Below are 24035 nucleotides of genomic sequence, written 5' to 3'. Positions count from 1 at the left end.
ATTTGATCGTTTGTTCATTTGATCGTTTGTTCATTTGTTCATTTGTTCAATTGTTCTTTTGTTCTTTTCTTCATTTCTTCATTTCTTCATTTCTTCATTCGTTCACTTGTTCATTTGTTCATTTGATCGTTTGTTGATTTGTTGATTTGTTCATTTGTTCATTTGTTCCTTTATTCATTTGTTCATTCGTTCCTCTGCTCATTAGATCGTTTGTTCAGTTGTTCATTTATTCAATTGTTCATTTGTTCATTTCTTCATTTGTCCATTTGTGCAATTTGTTCATTTGTTCATTTGTTCAAGTGTTCATTTGTTCAAGTGTTCATTTGTTCATTCGCTCCTCTGTTCATTTGATCGTTTGTTCAGTTGTTCATTTGTTCATCTGTTCAATTGTTCATTTGTTCTTTTGTTCATTTCTTCATTTGTTCATTTCTTCATTTGTTCATTTGTTCATTCGTTCACTTGTTCATTTGTTCATTTGATCGTTTGTTGATTTGTTCATTTGTTCATTTGTTCATTCGTTCCTCTCTTCATTCGATCGTTTGTTCAGTTGTTCATTTGTTCATTTGTTCATTTCTTCATTTGTCCATTTGTGCATTTGTTCATTTCTTCATTTGTTCACTTGTTCATTTGTTCATTCGTTCCTCTGTTCATTTGATCGTTTGTTCAGTTGTTCATTTGATCATTTGTTCAATTGTTCATTTGTTCTTTTGTTCATTTCTTCATTTCTTCATTTGTTCATTCGTTCCTCTGTTCATTTGATCGTTTGTTCATTTGTTTATTTGTTCATTAGTTCATTTGTTCATTTGTTCATTTGTTCATTTGTTCCATTATTCATTTGTTCATTTGTTCATTCGTTCCTCTGCTCATTTGATCGTTTGTTCATTTGTTCATTTGATCGTTTGTTCATTTGTTTATTTGTTCATTTCTTCAATTCTTAATTTCTTCATTTGTTTATTTGTACATTTGTTCACTTGTTCACTTGTTCATTTGTTCAGTTGTTCATTTGTTCAATTGTTCATTTGTTCATTTGTTCATGTGTTCATTTGATCGTTTGTTCAGTTGTTCATTTGTTCATTTGTTCATTTGTTCATTTGTTCATTTGATCGTTTGTTCAGTTGTTCATTTGTTCGTTTGTTCATTTGTACATTTGTTCATTTGTTCATTTGTTCATTTGTTCACTTGTTCATTCGTTCCTCTCTTCATTTGATCGTTTGTTCACTTGTTCATTTGTTCATTTGTACATTTGTTCATTTGTTCACTTGTTCATTCGTTCCTCTGTTCATTTGTTCATTTGTTCATTTGTTCATTTGTTCATTTGTTCATTTGTTCACTTGTTCATTCGTTCACTTGTTCATTTGATCGTTTGTTCACTTGTCCATTTGTTCATTTGTTCAATTGTTCATTTGTTCTTTTGTTCATTTCTTCATTTGTCCATTTGTGCATTTGTACATTTCTTCATTTGTTCACTTGTTCATTTGTTCATTTGATCGCTTGTTCATTTGTTCATTCGTTCCTCTCTTCATTCGATCGTTTGCTCAGTTGTTCATTTGTTCATTTGTTCACTTGTTTATTTGTTCTTTTGTTCTTTTGTTCATTTGATCGTTTCTTCATTTGTCCATTTGATCATTTGTTCATTTGTTCACTTGTTCATTCGTTCCTCTGTTCATTTGTTCATTTGTTCATTTGAGCGTTTGTTCATTTCATTTATTCTTCATTTCTTCATTTGTTCACTTGTTCATTTGTTCATTTGTTCATTTGTTCATTTGTTCCTTCGTTTTCTCTGTTCATTTGATCGTTTGTTCACTTGTTCACTTGTTCATTTGTGCAGTTGTTCATTTGTTCAATTGTTCATTTGTTCATTTGTTCATGTGTTCATTTGTTCACTTGTTCATTTGTTCATTTGTTCATTTGATCGTTTGTTTATTTGTTCCTTTATTCATTTGTTCACTTGTTCATTTGTTCATCTGTTCACTTGTTCACTTGTTCAATTGTTCATTTGTTCTTTTGTTCATTTGTGCATTTGTTCAATTGTTCAATTGTTCATTTGTTCTTTTGTTCATTTGTGCATTTGTTCATTGGTTCATTTGTGCATTTGTTCATTGGTTCATTTGTGCATTTGTTCATGTGTTCATTTGTTCACTTGTTCATTTGTTCATTTGTTCATGTGATCGTTTGTTTATTTGTTCCTTTATTCATTTGTTCACTTGTTCATTTGTTCATCTGTTCACTTGTTCACTTGTTCAATTGTTCATTTGTTCTTTTGTTCATTTGTGCATTTGTTCATTGGTTCATTTGTGCATTTGTTCATTTGTTCAAGTGTTCATTTGTTCATTCGTTCCTCTGTTCATTTAATCGTTTGTTCATCTGTTCATTCGTTCACTTGTTCATTTGTTCATTTGATAGTTTGTTGATTTGTTCATTTGTTCATTCGTTCCTCTCTTCATTCGATCGTTTGTTCAGTTGTTCATTTGTTCATTTGTTCAATTGTTCATTTGTTCTTTTGTTCATTTCTTCATTTGTCCATTTGTGCATTTGTTCATTTCTTCATTCGTTCACTTGTTCATTTGTTCATTTGATCGTTTGTTCATTTGTTCATTTGTTCATTCGTTCCTCTCTTCATTCGATCGTTTGTTCAGTTGTTCATTTGTTCACTTGTTTATTTGTTCTTTTGTTCATTTTATCGTTTCTTCATTTGTTCAATTGATCATTTGTTCATTTGTTCATTTGTTCGTTTGTTCCTTTATTCATTTGTTCACTTGTTCATTTGTTCATTTGATCGTTTGTGCATTTGTACATTTCTTCATTTGTTCATTTGTTCATCCGTTCCTCTGTTCAGTTGTTCATTTGTTCATTTGATCGTTTGTTCATTTGTTCATTTGTACATTTGTTCATTTGTTCACTTGTTCATTCGTTCCTCTGTTCATTTGTTCATTTGTTCATTTGAGCGTTTGTTCATTTCATTTATTCTTCATTTCTTCATTTGTTCACTTGTTCATTTGTTCATTTGTTCATTTGTTCATTCGTTCTTCTGTTCATTTGTTCATTTGTTCATTTGATCATTTGTTCATTTGTTCATTTGTTTATTTATTCATTTGTACATTTGTTACATTGTTAATCTGTTTATTTGTTCACTCGTACATTTGTTCATTTGTTCACTTGCTCATTTGTTCATTTGTTCATTTGTTCATTTGTTCATTTCTTCATTTGTTCATTTGTTCATTCGTTCACTTGTTCATTTGTTCATTTGATCGTTTGTTGATTTGTTCATTTGTTCATTCGTTCCTCTCTTCATTCGATCGTTTGTTCAGTTGTTCATTTGATCATTTGTTCAATTGTTCATTTGTTCTTTTGTTCATTTCTTCATTTGTTCATCTGTTCATTCGTTCACTTGTTCATTTGTTCATTTGATCGTTTGTTGATTTGTTCATTTGTTCATTCGTTCCTCTCTTCATTCGATCGTTTGTTCAGTTGTTCATTTGTTCATTTGTTCAATTGTTCATTTGTTCATTTGTTCAATTGTTCAATTGTTCATTTGTTCTTTTGTTCATTTGTGCATTTGTTCATTGGTTCATTTGTGCATTTGTTCACTTGTTCATTTGTTCACTTGTTCATTTGTTCATTTGTTCATTTGTTCATTTGTTCATTTGTTCATTTGTTCAAGTGTTCATTTGTTCATTCGTTCCTCTGTTCATTTAATCGTTTGTTCAGTTGTTCATTTGATCATTTGTTCAATTGTTCATTTGTTCATTTGTTCAATTGTTCATTTGTTCTTTTGTTCATTTCTTCATTTGTTCATTTCTTCATTTGTTCATTTGTTCATTCGTTCACTTGTTCATTTGTTCATTTGATCGTTTGTTGATTTGTTCATTTGTTCATTTGTTCATTCGTTCCTCTCATCATTCGATCGTTTGTTCAGTTGTTCATTTGTTCATTTGTTCATTTCTTCATTTGTCCATTTGTGCATTTGTTCATTTCTTCATTTGTTCACTTGTTCATTTGTTCATTCGTTCCTCTGTTCATTTGATCGTTTGTTCAGTTGTTCATTTGATCATTTGTTCAATTGTTCATTTGTTCTTTTGTTCATTTCTTCATTTCTTCATTTGTTCATTCGTTCCTCTGTTCATTTGATCGTTTGTTCATTTGTTTATTTGTTCATTAGTTCATTTGTTCATTTGTTCATTTGTTCATTTGTTCCATTATTCATTTGTTCATTTGTTCATTCGTTCCTCTGCTCATTTGATCGTTTGTTCATTTGTTCATTTGATCGTTTGTTCATTTGTTTATTTGTTCATTTCTTCAATTCTTAATTTCTTCATTTGTTTATTTGTACATTTGTTCACTTGTTCACTTGTTCATTTGTTCAGTTGTTCATTTGTTCAATTGTTCATTTGTTCATTTGTTCATTTGTTCATGTGTTCATTTGATCGTTTGTTCAGTTGTTCATTTGTTCATTTGTTCATTTGTTCATTTGTTCAATTGTTCATTCGTTCCTCTGTTCATTTGATCGTTTGTTCACTTGTTCATTTGTTCATTTGTTCATTTGTTCACTTGTTCATTCGTTCCTCTCTTCATTTGATCGTTTGTTCACTTGTTCATTTGTTCATTTGTACATTTGTTCATTTGTTCACTTGTTCATTCGTTCCTCTGTTCATTTGTTCATTTGTTCATTGGAACGTTTGTTCATTTCATTTATTCTTCATTTCTTCATTTGTTCACTTGTTCATTTGTTCACTTGTTCATTTGTTCATTTGTTCATTTGTTCATTCGTTCTTCTGAACATTTGTTCATTTGATCATTTGTTCATTTGTTTATTTGTTCATTTGTACATTTGTTAAATTGTTAATTTGTTTATTTGTTCACTCGTACATTTGTTCATTTGTTCACTTGTTCATTTGTTCATTTGTTCACTTGTTCATTTGTTCATTTGTTCATTTGTTCATTTGTTCATTTGTTCACTTGTTCATTCGTTCACTTGTTCATTTGATCGTTTGTTCACTTGTCCATTTGTTCAATTGTTCATTTGTTCTTTTGTTCATTTCTTCATTTGTCCATTTGTGCATTTGTACATTTCTTCATTTGTTCACTTGTTCATTTGTTCATTTGATCGTTTGTTCATTTGTTCATTCGTTCTTCTGTTCATTTGTTCATTTGTTCATTTGATCATTTGTTCATTTGTTCACTTGCTCATTTGTTCATTTCTTCATTTGTTCATTTGATCGTTTGTTCATTTGTTTATTTGTTCATTTCTTCAATTCTTAATTTCTTCATTTGTTTATTTGTACATTTGTTCACTTGTTCCTTTGTTCACTTGTTCATTTGTTCATTTCATCGTTTGTTCTTTTGTACATTTCTTCATTTGTTCATTTGTTCATGTGTTCACTTGTTCCTTCGTTCCTCTGTTCATTTGATCGTTTGTTCACTTGTTCAGTTGTTCATTTGTTCAATTGTTCATTTGTTCATTTGTTCATGTGTTCATTTGTTCACTTGTTCATTTGTTCATTTGTTCATTTGATCGTTTGTTTATTTGTTCCTTTATTCATTTGTTCACTTGTTCATTTGTTCATCTGTTCACTTGTTCACTTGTTCAATTGTTCATTTGTTCTTTTGTTCATTTGTGCATTTGTTCAATTGTTCAATTGTTCATTTGTTCTTTTGTTCATTTGTGCATTTGTTCATTGGTTCATTTGTGCATTTGTTCATTGGTTCATTTGTGCATTTGTTCATGTGTTCATTTGTTCACTTGTTCATTTGTTCATTTGTTCATTTGATCGTTTGTTTATTTGTTCCTTTATTCATTTGTTCACTTGTTCATTTGTTCATCTGTTCACTTGTTCACTTGTTCAATTGTTCATTTGTTCGTTTGTTCATTTGTGCATTTGTTCAATTGTTCAATTGTTCATTTGTTCTTTTGTTCATTTGTGCATTTGTTCATTGGTTCATTTGTGCATTTGTTCACTTGTTCATTTGTTCATTTGTTCATTTGTTCAAGTGTTCATTTGTTCATTCGTTCCTCTGTTCATTTAATCGTTTGTTCATCTGTTCATTCGTTCACTTGTTCATTTGTTCATTTGATCGTTTGTTGATTTGTTCATTTGTTCATTCGTTCCTCTCTTCATTCGATCGTTTGTTCAGTTGTTCATTTGTTCATTTGATCGTTTGTTCATTTGATCGTTTGTTCACTTGTTCATTTGTTCATTTCTTCATTTGTTCATTTGTTCATTTGATCGTTTGTTCAGTTGTACATTTGTTCGTTTCTTCATTTGTACATTTGTTCATTTGTTCATTTGTTCACTTGTTCATTCGTTCCTCTGTTCATTTGATCGTTTGTTCACTTGTTCTTTTGTTCAGTTGTTCATTTGTTCAATTGTTCATTTGTTCATTTGTTCATGTGTTCATTTGTTCACTTGTTCATTTGTTCATTTGTTCATTTGATCGTTTGTTCTTTTGTACATTTCTTCATTTGTTCATTTGTTCATGTGTTCACTTGTTCCTTCGTTCCTCTGTTCATCTGATCGTTTGTTCACTTGTTCACTTGTTCTTTTGTTCAGTTGTTCATTTGTTCAATTGTTCATTTGTTCATTTGTTCAATTGTTCATTTGTTCTTTTGTTCATTTGTGCATTTGTTCATTGGTTCATTTGTTCATTTGTTCATTTGTTCATTTGTTCACTTGTTCATTTGTTCATTTGTTCAAGTGTTCATTTGTTCAATCGCTCCTCTGTTCATTTGATCGTTTGTTCAGTTGTTCATTTATTCAATTGTTCATTTGTTCATTTCTTCATTTGTTCATTTGTTCATTTGATCGTTTGTTCAGTTGTACATTTGTTCGTTTCTTCATTTGTACATTTGTTCATTTGTTCATTTGTTCACTTGTTCATTCGTTCCTCTGTTCATTTGATCGTTTGTTCACTTGTTCTTTTGTTCAGTTGTTCATTTGTACATTCGTTCCTCTGTTCATTTGATCGTTTGTTCAGTTGTTCATTTCTTCATTTGTTCAATTGTTCATTTGTTCTTTTGTCCTTTTGTTCATTTCTTCATATCTTCATTTGTTCATTTGTTCATTTGTTCATTCTTTCCTCTGTTCATTTGATCGTTTGTTCACTTGTTCATTTGTTCATTTGTTCATTTGTACATTCGTTCCTCTGTTCATTTGATCGTTTGTTCACTTGTTCATTTGTTCATTTGATCGTTTGTTCTTTTGTACATTTCTTCATTTGTTCATTTGTTCATGTGTTCACTTGTTCCTTCGTTCCTCTGTTCATCTGATCGTTTGTTCACTTGTTCATTTGTTCAATTGTTCATTTGTTCTTTTGTCCTTTTGTTCATTTCTTCATATCTTCATTTGTTCATTTGTTCATTTGTTCATTCGTTCACTTGTTCATTTGATCGTTTGTTGATTTGTTCATTTGTTCATTTGTTCATTCGTTCCTCTCTTCATTCGATCGTTTGTTCAGTTGTTCATTTGTTCAATTGTTCATTTGTTCTTTTGTTCATTTCTACATTTGTCCATTTGTGCATTTGTTCATTTCTTCATTTGTTCATTTGATCGTTTCTTCATTTGTTCATTTGATCGTTTCTTCATTTGTTCAATTGATCATTTGTTCATTTCTTCATTTGTTCATTTGTTCATGTGTTCACTTGTTCCTTCGTTCCCCTGTTCATTTGATCGTTTGTTCACTTGTTCACTTGTTCAGTTGTTCACTTGTTCATTTGTTCATTTGTTCATGTATTCATTTGTTCACTTGTTCATTTGTTCGTTTGATCGTTTGTTCATTTGTTCCTTTATTCATTTGTTCACTTCTTCATTTGTTCATTTGTTCATTTGTTCACTTGTTCATTTGTTCAATTGTTCAATTGTTCATTTGTTATTTTGTTCATTTGTGCATTTGTTCATTTGTTCATTTGTTCATTTGTTCACTTGTTCATTTGTTCATTTGTTCATTTGTTCATTTGTTCAAGTGTTCATTTGTTCATTCGTTCCTCTGTTCATATAATCGTTTGTTCAGTTGTTCAATTGTTCATTTGTTCTTTTGTTCATTTCTTCATTTGTTCATTCGTTCACTTGTTCATTTGTTCATTTGATCGTTTGTTGATTTGTTCATTTGTTCATTTGTTCATTTGTTCATGTGTTCACTTGTTCCTTCGTTCCTCTGTTCATCTGATCGTTTGTTCACTTGTTCACTTGTTCTTTTGTTCAGTTGTTCATTTGTTCAATTGTTCATTTGTTCATTTGTTCAATTGTTCATTTGTTCTTTTGTTCATTTGTGCATTTGTTCATTGGTTCATTTGTTCATTTGTTCATTTGTTCATTTGTTCACTTGTTCATTTGTTCATTTGTTCAAGTGTTCATTTGTTCAATCGCTCCTCTGTTCATTTGATCGTTTGTTCAGTTGTTCATTTATTCAATTGTTCATTTGTTCATTTCTTCATTTGTTCATTTGTTCATTTGATCGTTTGTTCAGTTGTACATTTGTTCGTTTCTTCATTTGTACATTTGTTCATTTGTTCATTTGTTCACTTTTTCATTCGTTCCTCTGTTCATTTGATCGTTTGTTCACTTGTTCTTTTGTTCAGTTGTTCATTTGTACATTCGTTCCTCTGTTCATTTGATCGTTTGTTCAGTTGTTCATTTCTTCATTTGTTCAATTGTTCATTTGTTCTTTTGTCCTTTTGTTCATTTCTTCATATCTTCATTTGTTCATTTGTTCATTTGTTCATTCTTTCCTCTGTTCATTTGATCGTTTGTTCACTTGTTCATTTGTTCATTTGTTCATTTGTACATTCGTTCCTCTGTTCATTTGATCGTTTGTTCACTTGTTCATTTGTTCATTTGATCGTTTGTTCTTTTGTACATTTCTTCATTTGTTCATTTGTTCATGTGTTCACTTGTTCCTTCGTTCCTCTGTTCATCTGATCGTTTGTTCACTTGTTCATTTGTTCAATTGTTCATTTGTTCTTTTGTCCTTTTGTTCATTTCTTCATATCTTCATTTGTTCATTTGTTCATTTGTTCATTCGTTCACTTGTTCATTTGATCGTTTGTTGATTTGTTCATTTGTTCATTTGTTCATTCGTTCCTCTCTTCATTCGATCGTTTGTTCAGTTGTTCATTTGTTCAATTGTTCATTTGTTCTTTTGTTCATTTCTACATTTGTCCATTTGTGCATTTGTTCATTTCTTCATTTGTTCATTTGATCGTTTCTTCATTTGTTCATTTGATCGTTTCTTCATTTGTTCAATTGATCATTTGTTCATTTCTTCATTTGTTCATTTGTTCATGTGTTCACTTGTTCCTTCGTTCCCCTGTTCATTTGATCGTTTGTTCACTTGTTCACTTGTTCAGTTGTTCACTTGTTCATTTGTTCATTTGTTCATGTATTCATTTGTTCACTTGTTCATTTGTTCGTTTGATCGTTTGTTCATTTGTTCCTTTATTCATTTGTTCACTTCTTCATTTGTTCATTTGTTCATTTGTTCACTTGTTCATTTGTTCAATTGTTCAATTGTTCATTTGTTATTTTGTTCATTTGTGCATTTGTTCATTTGTTCATTTGTTCATTTGTTCACTTGTTCATTTGTTCATTTGTTCATTTGTTCATTTGTTCAAGTGTTCATTTGTTCATTCGTTCCTCTGTTCATATAATCGTTTGTTCAGTTGTTCAATTGTTCATTTGTTCTTTTGTTCATTTCTTCATTTGTTCATTCGTTCACTTGTTCATTTGTTCATTTGATCGTTTGTTGATTTGTTCATTTGTTCATTTGTTCATTTGTTCATTTGTTCATTTGTTCATTCGTTCCTCTCTTCATTCGATCGTTTGTTCAGTTGTTCATTTGTTCATTTGTTCAATTGTTCATTTGTTCTTTTGTTCATTTCTTCATTTGTTCATTTCTGCATTTGTTCATTTCTTCATTCGTTCACTTGTTCATTTGTTCATTTGATCGTTTGTTCACTTGTTCATTTGTTCATTCGTTCCTCTCTTCATTCGATCGTTTGTTCAGTTGTTCATTTGTTCATTTGTTCATTTGTTCACTTGTTTATTTGTTCTTTTGTTCATTTGATCGTTTCTTCAATTGTTCAATTGATCATTTGTTCATTTTTTCGTTTGTTCCTTTATTCATTTGTTCACTTGTTCATTTGTTCATTTGATCGTTTGCGCATTTGTACATTTCTTCATTTGTTCATTTCTTCATTTGTTCATTTTTTCATTTGTTCATTCGTTCCTCTGTTCAGTTGTTCATTTGTTCATTTGATCGTTTGTTCATTTGTACATTTGTTCATTTGTTCACTTGTTCATTCGTTCCTCTGTTCATTTGAACGTCTGTGCATTTCATTTATTCTTCATTTCTTCATTTGTTCACTTGTTCATTTGTTCATTTGTTCATTTGTTCATTCGTTCTTCTGTTCATTTGTTCATTTGTTCATTTGATCATTTGTTCATTCGTTGACTTGTTCATTTGTTCATTCGATCGTTTGCTCAGTTGTTTATTTGTTCATTTGTTCACTTGTTTATTTGTTCTTTTGTTCTTTTGTTCATGTGATCGTATCTTCAATTGTTCTTTTGATCATTTGTTCATTTGTTCGTTTGTTCTTTTATTCATTTGTTCATTTGATCGTTTGTTCATTTGCTCGTTTGTTCATTTGATCGTTTGTTCATTTGTTCATTTGTACATTTGTTCATTTGTTCATTTGTTCACTTGTTCATTGGTTCCTCTGTTCACTTGATCGTTTGTTCAGTTGTTCATTTGTTCATTTGTTCATGTGTTCACTTGTTCCTTCGTTCCTCTGTTCATTTGATCGTTTGTTCACTTGTTCACTTGTTCAGTTGTTCATTTGTTCATTTGTTCACTTGTTCATTTGTTCATTTGTTCATTTGATCGTTTGTTTATTTGTTCCTTTATTCATTTGTTCACTTGTTCATTTGTTCATTTGTTCATTTGTTCACTTGTTCATTTGTTCATATGTTCAATTGTTCACTTGTTCCTTCGTTCCTCTGTTCATTTGATCGTTTGTTCACTTGTTCACTTGTTCAGTTGTTCATTTGTTCATTTGTTCACTTGTTCATTTGTTCATATGTTCAATTGTTCAATTGTTCATTTGTTCTTTTGTTCATTTGTGCATTTGTTCAATGGTTCATTTGTTCATTTGTGCATTTGTTCATTGGTTCATTTGTGCATTTGTTCACTTGTTCATTTGTTGATTTGTTCATTTGTTCATTTGTTCATTTGTTCATTTGTTCAAGTGTTCATTTGTTCATTCGTTCCTCTGTTCATTTAATCGTTTGTTCAGTTGTTCATTTGATCATTTGTTCAATTGTTCATTTGTTCATTTGTTCAATTGTTCATTTGTTCTTTTGTTCATTTCTTCATTTGTTCATTTCTTCATTTGTTCATTTGTTCATTCGTTCACTTGTTCATTTGTTCATTTGATCGTTTGTTGATTTGTTCATTTGTTCATTTGTTCATTCGTTCCTCTCATCATTCGATCGTTTGTTCAGTTGTTCATTTGTTCATTTGTTCATTTGTTCATTTCTTCATTTGTCCATTTGTGCATTTGTTCATTTCTTCATTTGTTCACTTGTTCATTTGTTCATTCGTTCCTCTGTTCATTTGATCGTTTGTTCAGTTGTTCATTTGATCATTTGTTCAATTGTTCATTTGTTCTTTTGTTCATTTCTTCATTTCTTCATTTGTTCATTCGTTCCTCTGTTCATTTGATCGTTTGTTCATTTGTTTATTTGTTCATTAGTTCATTTGTTCATTTGTTCATTTGTTCATTTGTTCCATTATTCATTTGTTCATTTGTTCATTCGTTCCTCTGCTCATTTGATCGTTTGTTCATTTGTTCATTTGATCGTTTGTTCATTTGTTTATTTGTTCATTTCTTCAATTCTTAATTTCTTCATTTGTTTATTTGTACATTTGTTCACTTGTTCACTTGTTCATTTGTTCAGTTGTTCATTTGTTCAATTGTTCATTTGTTCATTTGTTCATGTGTTCATTTGATCGTTTGTTCAGTTGTTCATTTGTTCATTTGTTCATTTGTTCATTTGTTCATTTGTTCATATGATCGTTTGTTCAGTTGTTCATTTGTTCGTTTGTTCATTTGTACATTTGTTCATTTGTTCAATTGTTCATTCGTTCCTCTGTTCATTTGATCGTTTGTTCACTTGTTCATTTGTTCATTTGTTCATTTGTTCACTTGTTCATTCGTTCCTCTCTTCATTTGATCGTTTGTTCACTTGTTCATTTGTTCATTTGTACATTTGTTCATTTGTTCACTTGTTCATTCGTTCCTCTGTTCATTTGTTCATTTGTTCATTGGAACGTTTGTTCATTTCATTTATTCTTCATTTCTTCATTTGTTCACTTGTTCATTTGTTCACTTGTTCATTTGTTCACTTGTTCATTTGTTCATTTGTTCATTTGTTCATTCGTTCTTCTGAACATTTGTTCATTTGATCATTTGTTCATTTGTTTATTTGTTCATTTGTACATTTGTTAAATTGTTAATTTGTTTATTTGTTCACTCGTACATTTGTTCATTTGTTCACTTGTTCATTTGTTCATTTGTTCACTTGTTCATTTGTTCATTTGTTCATTTGTTCATTTGTTCACTTGTTCATTCGTTCACTTGTTCATTTGATCGTTTGTTCACTTGTCCATTTGTTCAATTGTTCATTTGTTCTTTTGTTCATTTCTTCATTTGTCCATTTGTGCATTTGTACATTTCTTCATTTGTTCACTTGTTCATTTGTTCATTTGATCGTTTGTTCATTTGTTCATTCGTTCTTCTGTTCATTTGTTCATTTGTTCATTTGATCATTTGTTCATTTGTTCACTTGCTCATTTGTTCATTTCTTCATTTGTTCATTTGATCGTTTGTTCATTTGTTTATTTGTTCATTTCTTCAATTCTTAATTTCTTCATTTGTTTATTTGTACATTTGTTCACTTGTTCCTTTGTTCACTTGTTCATTTGTTCATTTCATCGTTTGTTCTTTTGTACATTTCTTCATTTGTTCATTTGTTCATGTGTTCACTTGTTCCTTCGTTCCTCTGTTCATTTGATCGTTTGTTCACTTGTTCACTTGTTCATTTGTTCAGTTGTTCATTTGTTCAATTGTTCATTTGTACATTTGTTCATGTGTTCATTTGTTCACTTGTTCATTTGTTCATTTGTTCATTTGATCGTTTGTTTATTTGTTCCTTTATTCATTTGTTCACTTGTTCATTTGTTCATCTGTTCACTTGTTCACTTGTTCAATTGTTCATTTGTTCTTTTGTTCATTTGTGCATTTGTTCAATTGTTCAATTGTTCATTTGTTCTTTTGTTCATTTGTGCATTTGTTCATTGGTTCATTTGTGCATTTGTTCATTGGTTCATTTGTGCATTTGTTCATGTGTTCATTTGTTCACTTGTTCATTTGTTCATTTGTTCATTTGATCGTTTGTTTATTTGTTCCTTTATTCATTTGTTCACTTGTTCATTTGTTCATCTGTTCACTTGTTCACTTGTTCAATTGTTCATTTGTTCGTTTGTTCATTTGTGCATTTGTTCAATTGTTCAATTGTTCATTTGTTCTTTTGTTCATTTGTGCATTTGTTCATTGGTTCATTTGTGCATTTGTTCACTTGTTCATTTGTTCATTTGTTCATTTGTTCAAGTGTTCATTTGTTCATTCGTTCCTCTGTTCATTTAATCGTTTGTTCATCTGTTCATTCGTTCACTTGTTCATTTGTTCATTTGATCGTTTGTTGATTTGTTCATTTGTTCATTCGTTCCTCTCTTCATTCGATCGTTTGTTCAGTTGTTCATTTGTTCATTTGTTCAATTGTTCATTTGTTCTTTTGTTCATTTCTTCATTTGTCCATTTGTGCATTTCTTCATTTCTTCATTCGTTCACTTGTTCATTTGTTCATTTGTTCGTTTGTTCCTTTATTCATTTGTTCGTTTGTTCCTTTATTCATTTGTTCACTTGTTCATTTGTTCATTTGATCGTTTGTGCATTTGTACATTTCTTCATTTGTTCATTTGTTCATTCGTTCCACTGTTCAGTTGTTCATTTGTTCATTTGATCGTTTGTTCATTTGTTCATTTGTACATTTGTTCATTTGTTCACTTGATCATTCGTTCCTCTGTTCATTTGTTCATTTGTTCATTTGAGCGTTTGTTCATTTCATTTATTCTTCATTTCTTCATTTGTTCACTTGTTCATTTGATCATTTGTTCATTTGTTCATTCGTTCTTCTGTTCATTTGTTCATTTGATCATTTGTTCATTTGTTTATTTGTTCATTAGTTCATTTGTTCATTTGTTCCATTATTCATTTATTCATTTGTTCATTCGTTCCTCTGCTCATTTGATCGTTTGTTCATTTGATCGTTTGTTCATTTGTTTATTTGTTCATTTCTTCAATTCTTAATTCCTTCATTTGTTTATTTGTACATTTGTTCACTTGTTCACTTGTTCCTTTGTTCACTTGTTCATTTGTTCATTTGATCGTTTGTTCTTTTGTACATTTCTTCATTTGTTCATTTGTTCATGTGTTCACTTGTTCCTTCGTTCCTCTGTTCATCTGATCGTTTGTTCACTTGTTCACTTGTTCTTTTGTTCAGTTGTTCATTTGTTCAATTGTTCATTTGTTCATTTGTTCATGTGTTCATTTGTTCACTTGTTCATTTGTTCATTTGTTCATTTGATCGTTTGTTTATTTGTTCCTTTATTCATTTGTTCACTTGTTCATTTGTTCATTTGTTCACTTGTTCATTTGTTCATTTGTTCAATTGTTCATTTGTTCTTTTGTTCATTTGTGCATTTGTTCATTGGTTCATTTGTTCATTTGTTCATTTGTTCACTTGTTGATTTGTTCATTTGTTCAAGTGTTCATTTGTTCAATCGCTCCTCTGTTCATTTGATCGTTTGTTCAGTTGTTCATTTATTCAATTGTTCATTTGTTCATTTCTTCATTTGTCCATTTGTGCAATTTGTTCATTTCTTCATTTGTTCACTTGTTCATTTATCCATTTGTTCATTTGTTCCTTTATTCATTTGTTCATTCGTTCCTCTGTTCATTTGATCGTTTGTTCAGTTGTTCATTTGTTCATTTGATCGTTTGTTCATTTGATCGTTTGTTCACTTGTTCATTTGTTCATTTCTTCATTTGTTCATTTGTTCATTTGATCGTTTGTTCAGTTGTACATTTGTTCGTTTCTTCATTTGTACATTTGTTCATTTGTTCATTTGTTCACTTGTTCATTCGTTCCTCTGTTCATTTGATCGTTTGTTCACTTGTTCTTTTGTTCAGTTGTTCATTTGTTCAATTGTTCATTTGTTCATTTGTTCATGTGTTCATTTGTTCACTTGTTCATTTGTTCATTTGTTCATTTGATCGTTTGTTCTTTTGTACATTTCTTCATTTGTTCATTTGTTCATGTGTTCACTTGTTCCTTCGTTCCTCTGTTCATCTGATCGTTTGTTCACTTGTTCACTTGTTCTTTTGTTCAGTTGTTCATTTGTTCAATTGTTCATTTGTTCATTTGTTCAATTGTTCATTTGTTCTTTTGTTCATTTGTGCATTTGTTCATTGGTTCATTTGTTCATTTGTTCATTTGTTCATTTGTTCACTTGTTCATTTGTTCATTTGTTCAAGTGTTCATTTGTTCAATCGCTCCTCTGTTCATTTGATCGTTTGTTCAGTTGTTCATTTATTCAATTGTTCATTTGTTCATTTCTTCATTTGTTCATTTGTTCATTTGATCGTTTGTTCAGTTGTACATTTGTTCGTTTCTTCATTTGTACATTTGTTCATTTGTTCATTTGTTCACTTGTTCATTCGTTCCTCTGTTCATTTGATCGTTTGTACATTTGTTCATTTGTTCATTTGTTCACTTGTTCATTCGTTCCTCTGTTCATTTGATCGTTTGTTCACTTGTTCTTTTGTTCAGTTGTTCATTTGTACATTCGTTCCTCTGTTCATTTGATCGTTTGTTCAGTTGTTCATTTCTTCATTTGTTCAATTGTTCATTTGTTCTTTTGTCCTTTTGTTCATTTCTTCATATCTTCATTTGTTCATTTGTTCATTTGTTCATTCTTTCCTCTGTTCATTTGATCGTTTGTTCACTTGTTCATTTGTTCATTTGATCGTTTGTTCTTTTGTACATTTCTTCATTTGTTCATTTGTTCATGTGTTCACTTGTTCCTTCGTTCCTCTGTTCATCTGATCGTTTGTTCACTTGTTCATTTGTTCAATTGTTCATTTGTTCTTTTGTCCTTTTGTTCATTTCTTCATATCTTCATTTGTTCATTTGTTCATTTGTTCATTCGTTCACTTGTTCATTTGATCGTTTGTTGATTTGTTCATTTGTTCATTTGTTCATTCATTCCTCTCTTCATTCGATCGTTTGTTCAGTTGTTCATTTGTTCAATTGTTCATTTGTTCTTTTGTTCATTTCTACATTTGTCCATTTGTGCATTTGTTCATTTCTTCATTTGTTCATTTGATCGTTTCTTCATTTGTTCATTTGATCGTTTCTTCATTTGTTCAATTGATCATTTGTTCATTTCTTCATTTGTTCATTTGTTCATGTGTTCACTTGTTCCTTCGTTCCCCTGTTCATTTGATCGGTTGTTCACTTGTTCACTTGTTCAGTTGTTCACTTGTTCATTTGTTCATTTGTTCATGTATTCATTTGTTCACTTGTTCATTTGTTCGTTTGATCGTTTGTTCATTTGTTCCTTTATTCATTTGTTCACTTCTTCATTTGTTCATTTGTTCATTTGTTCACTTGTTCATTTGTTCAATTGTTCAATTGTTCATTTGTTCTTTTGTTCATTTGTGCATTTGTTCATTTGTTCATTTGTTCATTTGTTCACTTGTTCATTTGTTCATTTGTTCATTTGTTCATTTGTTCAAGTGTTCATTTGTTCATTCGTTCCTCTGTTCATATAATCGTTTGTTCAGTTGTTCAATTGTTCATTTGTTCTTTTGTTCATTTCTTCATTTGTTCATTCGTTCACTTGTTCATTTGTTCATTTGATCGTTTGTTGATTTGTTCATTTGTTCATTTGTTCATTTGTTCATTTGTTCATTTGTTCATTCGTTCCTCTCTTCATTCGATCGTTTGTTCAGTTGTTCATTTGTTCATTTGTTCAATTGTTCATTTGTTCTTTTGTTCATTTCTTCATTTGTTCATTTCTGCATTTGTTCATTTCTTCATTCGTTCACTTGTTCATTTGTCCATTTGTTCACTTGTTTATTTGTTCTTTTGTTCATTTGATCGTTTCTTCAATTGTTCAATTGATCATTTGTTCATTTTTTCGTTTGTTCCTTTATTCATTTGTTCACTTGTTCATTTGTTCATTTGATCGTTTGCGCATTTGTACATTTCTTCATTTGTTCATTTCTTCATTTGTTCATTTTTTCATTTGTTCATTCGTTCCTCTGTTCAGTTGTTCATTTGTTCATTTGATCGTTTGTTCATTTGTACATTTGTTCATTTGTTCACTTGTTCATTCGTTCCTCTGTTCATTTGAACGTCTGTGCATTTCATTTATTCTTCATTTCTTCATTTGTTCACTTGTTCATTTGTTCATTTGTTCATTTGTTCATTCGTTCTTCTGTTCATTTGTTCATTTGTTCATTTGATCATTTGTTCATTCGTTGACTTGTTCATTTGTTCATTCGATCGTTTGCTCAGTTGTTTATTTGTTCATTTGTTCACTTGTTTATTTGTTCTTTTGTTCTTTTGTTCATGTGATCGTATCTTCAATTGTTCTTTTGATCATTTGTTCATTTGTTCGTTTGTTCTTTTATTCATTTGTTCATTTGATCGTTTGTTCATTTGCTCGTTTGTTCATTTGATCGTTTGTTCATTTGTTCATTTGTACATTTGTTCATTTGTTCATTTGTTCACTTGTTCATTGGTTCCTCTGTTCACTTGATCGTTTGTTCAGTTGTTCATTTGTTCATTTGTTCATGTGTTCACTTGTTCCTTCGTTCCTCTGTTCATTTGATCGTTTGTTCACTTGTTCACTTGTTCGGTTGTTCATTTGTTCATTTGTTCACTTGTTCATTTGTTCATTTGTTCATTTGATCGTTTGTTTATTTGTTCCTTTATTCATTTGTTCACTTGTTCATTTGTTCATTTGTTCATTTGTTCACTTGTTCATTTGTTCATATGTTCAATTGTTCACTTGTTCCTTCGTTCCTCTGTTCATTTGATCGTTTGTTCACTTGTTCACTTGTTCAGTTGTTCATTTGTTCACTTGTTCATTTGTTCATATGTTCAATTGTTCAATTGTTCATTTGTTCTTTTGTTCATTTGTGCATTTGTTCAATGGTTCATTTGTTCATTTGTTCACTTGTTCATTTGCTCATTTGTTCATTTGTTCATGTGTTCATTTGTTCATTTGTTCAGGTGTTCATTTGTTCATTCGTTCCTCTGTTTATTTGATCGTTTGTTCATTTGTTCACTTGTTCATTCGTTCCTCTGTTCATTTCAACGTTTGTTCAGTTGTTGATTTGTTCATTTATCCATTTGTTCATTTGAGCGTTTGTTCTTTTGTACATTTCTTCATTTGTTCATTTGTTCATTTGTTCATGTGTTCACTTGTTCCTTCGTTCCTCTGTTCATTTGATCGTTTGTTCACTTGTTCACTTGTTCAGTTGTTCATTTGTTCATTTGTTCACTTGCTCATTTGTTCATTTGTTCATTTGATCGTTTGTTTATTTGTTCCTTTATTCATTTGTTCACTTGTTCATTTGTTCATTTGTTCATTTGTTCAATAGTTCAATTGTTCATTTGTTCTTTTGTTCATTTGTGCATTTGTTCAATGGTTCATTTGTTCATTTGTTCACTTGTTCATTTGTTCATTTGTTCATTTGTTCATTTGTTCATTTGTTCATTTGTTCAAGTGTTCATTTGTTCATTCGTTCCTCTGTTCATTTCATCGTTTGTTCAGTTGTTGATTTGTTCATTTATCCATTTGTTCATTTGATCGTTTGTTCTTTTGTACATTTCTTCATTTGTTCATTTGTTCATGTGCTCACTTGTTCCTTCGTTCCTCTGTTCATTTGATCGTTTGTTCACTTGTTCACTTGTTCAGTTGTTCATTTGTTCATTTGTTCACTTGTTCATTTGTTCATTTGTTCATTTGATCGTTTGTTAATTTGTTCCTTTATTCATTTGTTCACTTTTTCATTTGTTCATTTGTTCATTTGTTCACTTGTTCATTTGTTCATATGTTCAATTGTTCAATTGTTCATTTGTTCTTTTGTTCATTTGTTCTTTTGTCCTTTTGTTCATTTCTTCATATCTTCATTTGTTCATTTGTTCATTTGTTCATTCGTTCACTTGTTCATTTGATCGTTTGTTGATTTGTTCATTTGTTCATTTGTTCATTCGTTCCTCTCTTCATTCGATCGTTTGTTCAGTTGTTCATTTGTTCAATTGTTCATTTGTTCTTTTGTTCATTTCTACATTTGTCCATTTGTGCATTTGTTCATTTCTTCATTTGTTCACTTGTTCATTTGTTCATTTGATCGTTTGTTCATTTGTTCATTTGTTCATTCGTTCCTCTCTTCATTCGATCGTTTGTTCATTTGTTCATTTGATCGTTTGTTCATTTGTTTATTTGTTCATTTCTTCAATTCTTAATTTCTTCATTTGTTTATCTGTACATTTGTTCACTTGTTCACTTGTTCCTTTGTTCATTTGTTCATTTGATCGTTTGTTTTTTTGTACATTTCTTCATTTGTTCATATGTTTATTTGTTCATGTGTTCACTTGTTCCTTCGTTCCTCCGTTCATTTGATCGTTTGTTCACTTGTTCACTTGTTCATTTGTTCAGTTGTTCATTTGTTCAGTTGTTCAGTTGTTCATTTGTTCATGTGTTCATTTGTCCACTTGTTCCTTTGTTCATTTGATCGTTTGTTTATTTGTTCCTTTATTCATTTGTTCACTTGTTCATTTGTTCATTTGTTCACTTGTTCATATGTTCATTTGTTCAATTGTTCTTTTGTTCATTTGTGCATTTGTTCATTGATTCATTTGTTCATTTGTTCACTTGTTCATTTGTACATTTGTTCATTTGTTCATTTGTTCAAGTGTTCATTTGTTCATTCGCTCCTCTGTTCATTTGATCGTTTGTTCAGTTATTCATTTGTTCATTTGTTCAATTGTTCATTTGTTCTTTTGTTCTTTTCTTCATTTCTTCATTTGTTCATTTGTTCATTCGTTCACTTGTTCATTTGTTCATTTGATCGTTTGTTGATTTGTTCATTTGTTCATTTGTTCATTTGTTCATTCGTTGCTCTCTTCATTCGAACGTTTTTTCAGTTGTTCATTTGTTCATTTGTTCAATTGTTCATTTGTTCTTTTGTTCATTTCTTCATTTGTCCATTTGTGCATTTGTTCATTTCTTCATTTGTTCACTTGTTCATTTGTTCATTCGTTCCTCTGTTCATTTGATCGTTTGTTCAGTTGTTCATTTGTTCGTTTGTTCATTTGTACATTTGTTCATTTGTTCATTTGTTCATTTGTTCATTCGTTCCTCTCTTCATTCGATCGTTTGTTCATTTGTTCATTTGTTCATTCGTTCACTTGTTCATTTGATCGTTTGTTGATTTGTTCATTTGTTCATTTGTTCATTCGTTCCTCTCTTCATTCGATCGTTTGTTCAGTTGTTCATTTGTTCACTTGTTTATTTGTTCTTTTGTTCATTTGATCGTTTCTTCATTTGTTCAATTGATCATTTGTTCATTTCTTCATTTGTTCATTTGTTCATGTGTTCATTTGTACCTTCGTTCCTCTGTTCATTTGATCGTTTGTTCACTTGTTCACTTGTTCAGTTGTTCATTTGTTCATTTGTTCATTTGTTCATGTGTTCATTTGTTCACTTGTTCATTTGTACGTTTGATCGTTTGTTTATTTGTTCCTTTATTCATTTGTTCACTTGTTCATTTGTTTATTTGTTTATTTGTTCATTTGTTCATTTGTTCATTTGTTCATTTGTTCAATTGTTCATTTGTTCTTTTGTTCATTTGTGCATTTGTTCATTTGTTCATTTGTTCACTTGTTCATTTGTTCACTTGTTCATTTGTTCATTTGTTCATTTGTTCATTTGTTCAAGTGTTCATTTGTTCATTCGTTCCTCTGTTCATTTGATCGTTTGTTCATTTGTTTATTTGTTCATTAGTTCATTTGTTCATTTGTTCATTTGTTCCATTATTCATTTATTCATTTGTTCATTCGTTCCTCTGCTCATTAGATCGTTTGTTCAGTTGTTCATTTATTCAATTGTTCATTTGTTCATTTCTTCATTTGTCCATTTGTGCAATTTGTTCATTTCTTCATTTGTTCACTTGTTCATTTATCCATTTGTTCATTTGTTCCTTTATTCATTTGTTCATTCGTTCCTCTGTTCATTTGATCGTTTGTTCAGTTGTTCATTTGTTCATTTGATCGTTTGTTCATTTGTTTATTTGAACATTTGTTCATTTGTTCATTTGAACGTTTGTTCATTTCATTTATTCTTCATTTCTTCATTTGTTCACTTGTTCATTTTTTTCATTCGTTGTTCTGTTCATTTGTTCATTTGTTCATTTGATCATTTGTTCATTTGTTTATTTGTTCATTTGTACATTTGTTAAATTGTTAATTTGTTTATTTGTTCACTCGTACATTTGTTCATTTGTTCACTTGTTCATTTGTTCATTTCTTCATTTGTTCATTTGTTCATTTGTTCATTCGTTCACTTGTTCATTTGATCATTTGTTGATTTGTTCATTTGTTCATTTGTTCACTTGTTCATTCGTTCCTCTGTTCATTTGATCGTTTGTTCACTTGTCCATTTGTTCATTTGTTCAATTGTTCATTTGTTCTTTTGTTCATTTCTTCATTTGTACATTTCTTCATTTGTTCACTTGTTCATTTGATCGTTTGTTCATTTGATCGTTTGTTCATTTGATCGTTTGTTCATTTGCTCGTTTGTTCATTTGTTCACTTGTCCATTCGTTCCTCTGTTCATTTCATCGTTTGTTCAGTTGTTGATTTGTTCATTTGATCATTTGTTCATTTATCCATTTGTTCATTTGATCGTTTGTTCTTTTGTACATTTCTTCATTTGTTCATTTGTTCATTTGTTCATGTGTTCACTTGTTCCTTCGTTCCTCTGTTCAATTGATCGTTTGTTCACTTGTTCACTTGTTCAGTTGTTCATTTGTTCATTTGTTCACTCGTACATTTGTTCATTTGTTCACTTGTTCATTTGTTCATTTCTTCATTTGTTCATTTGTTCATTTGTTCATTCGTTCACTTGTTCATTTGATCATTTGTTGATTTGTTCATTTGTTCATTTGTTCACTTGTTCATTCGTTCCTCTGTTCATTTGATCGTTTGTTCACTTGTCCATTTGTTCATTTGTTCTTTTGTTCATTTCTTCATTTGTCCATTTGTGCATTTGTACATTTCTTCATTTGTTCACTTGTTCATTTGTTCATTTGATCGTTTGTTCATTTGTTCATTCGTTCACTCTTCATTCGATCGTTTGCTCAGTTGTTCATTTGTTCATTTGTTCACTTGTTTATTTGTTCTTTTGTTCTTTTGTTCATTTGATCGTTTCTTCATTTGTTCATTTGATCATTTGTTCATTTGTTCATTTGTTCATTTGTTCGTTTGTTCCTTTATTCATTTGTTCACTTGTTCATTTGATCGTTTGTTCAGTTGTTCATTTGTTCATTTGATCGTTTGTTCATTTGATCGTTTGTTCATTTGATCGTTTGTTCATTTGTTCATTTGAACATTTGTTCATTTGTTCATTTGTTCAATTGTTCATTCGTTCATTTGTCTATTCTCTCATTGGTTCATTTGTTCATTTGTTTGTTTGTTTATTTGTTCACTCGTACATATGTTCATTTGTTCACTTGTTCATTTGTTCATTTGATCGCTTGTGGCAAGGGGCGGGGTGTGCTTGGCGGTGTCCATTGACATCGTCAATGCGTTCAACACCCTGCCCTGGTCCGCCATTAGGGAGGCCCTCGTCGATTTCCAGGTGCCTCCCTATCTGAGGCGGGTGATCGGGGCCTATCTGCGGGTCAGATGGGTTGAATACCCGGACCGGTTCGGGATGATACGGTGGGAAGTGGACCGCGGGGTCCCGCAGGGGTCCGTTGTAGGACCGCTCCTGTGGGACCTGGGATACAATGCCGTCCTGGAAAAGGCCTCCCTGCCCGATGGTGCCACCCTCGTCTGCTACGCGGACGACACGTTGGTGGTCTCCGTCGGGAGTACCTTCGAGGGGACCATCCGACGAGGAGAGGTTGCGGTGACAGCCGTCGTCGCGAGGATCCGCGATCTGGGGCTGAAAATAGCCCCGGGGAAGGCCGAGGCTGTTTGGTTTCACGGACGGCCTCGGTCTCGGCCACCGGCCAGATCGTGGATCAGGGTTGGAGATGCCTTCGTCGAGGTGAAGTCCGAGTTGAAATATCTCGGACTAATCCTCGACAGCCGCTCGAGCTTCGATGTGCATCTCGACCGTCTCGACCCCCGAGTCGAAAAGGCGGCGGCCTCTTTGGGCCGTCTGCTGCCCAACCTCGGGGGTCCGGGAGATCTGGTGCGCCGCCTATAGCTGGGCGTGGTGCGGTCTATGGCCTTATACGGTGCCCCAATATGGGCGCCGTATGTTGCGTCGGCTGCAGAGGCGGATGGCCATCCGTCTCATAAGAGGCCACCGCACTACGTCTACCGTGGCGGCGCTTGCTCTGGCGGGAGAACTTCCCTTCGAGCTTCAGGCGGCGGTGCGCGCCTATGTTTATAGGCGCACTGGCATCGCCAGCCATGCTCGAGGGGCCCCGCCGGAGCGAGAGACGGTCGAGGGCTTCGAGCTCCAGGCCCGGCGACTAGCGCTCGCCAGATGGCATGCCGAGCTTTGCTCCCACGCCGGCGAGCGCGTCCCCGGGGCTCTCGTGCCGCACTTCACCTCGTGGCGGGAGAGACGGCATGGCAGGCTCTCCTACCGAGCGACGCAGGTGTTCACCGGGC

The sequence above is a fragment of the Megalopta genalis genome, unplaced genomic scaffold (assembly GCF_051020955.1).
Source record: "Megalopta genalis isolate 19385.01 unplaced genomic scaffold, iyMegGena1_principal scaffold0034, whole genome shotgun sequence".
Lineage (NCBI taxonomy): Eukaryota > Metazoa > Arthropoda > Insecta > Hymenoptera > Halictidae > Megalopta > Megalopta genalis.
This window is presented reverse-complemented; position numbering follows the sequence as displayed.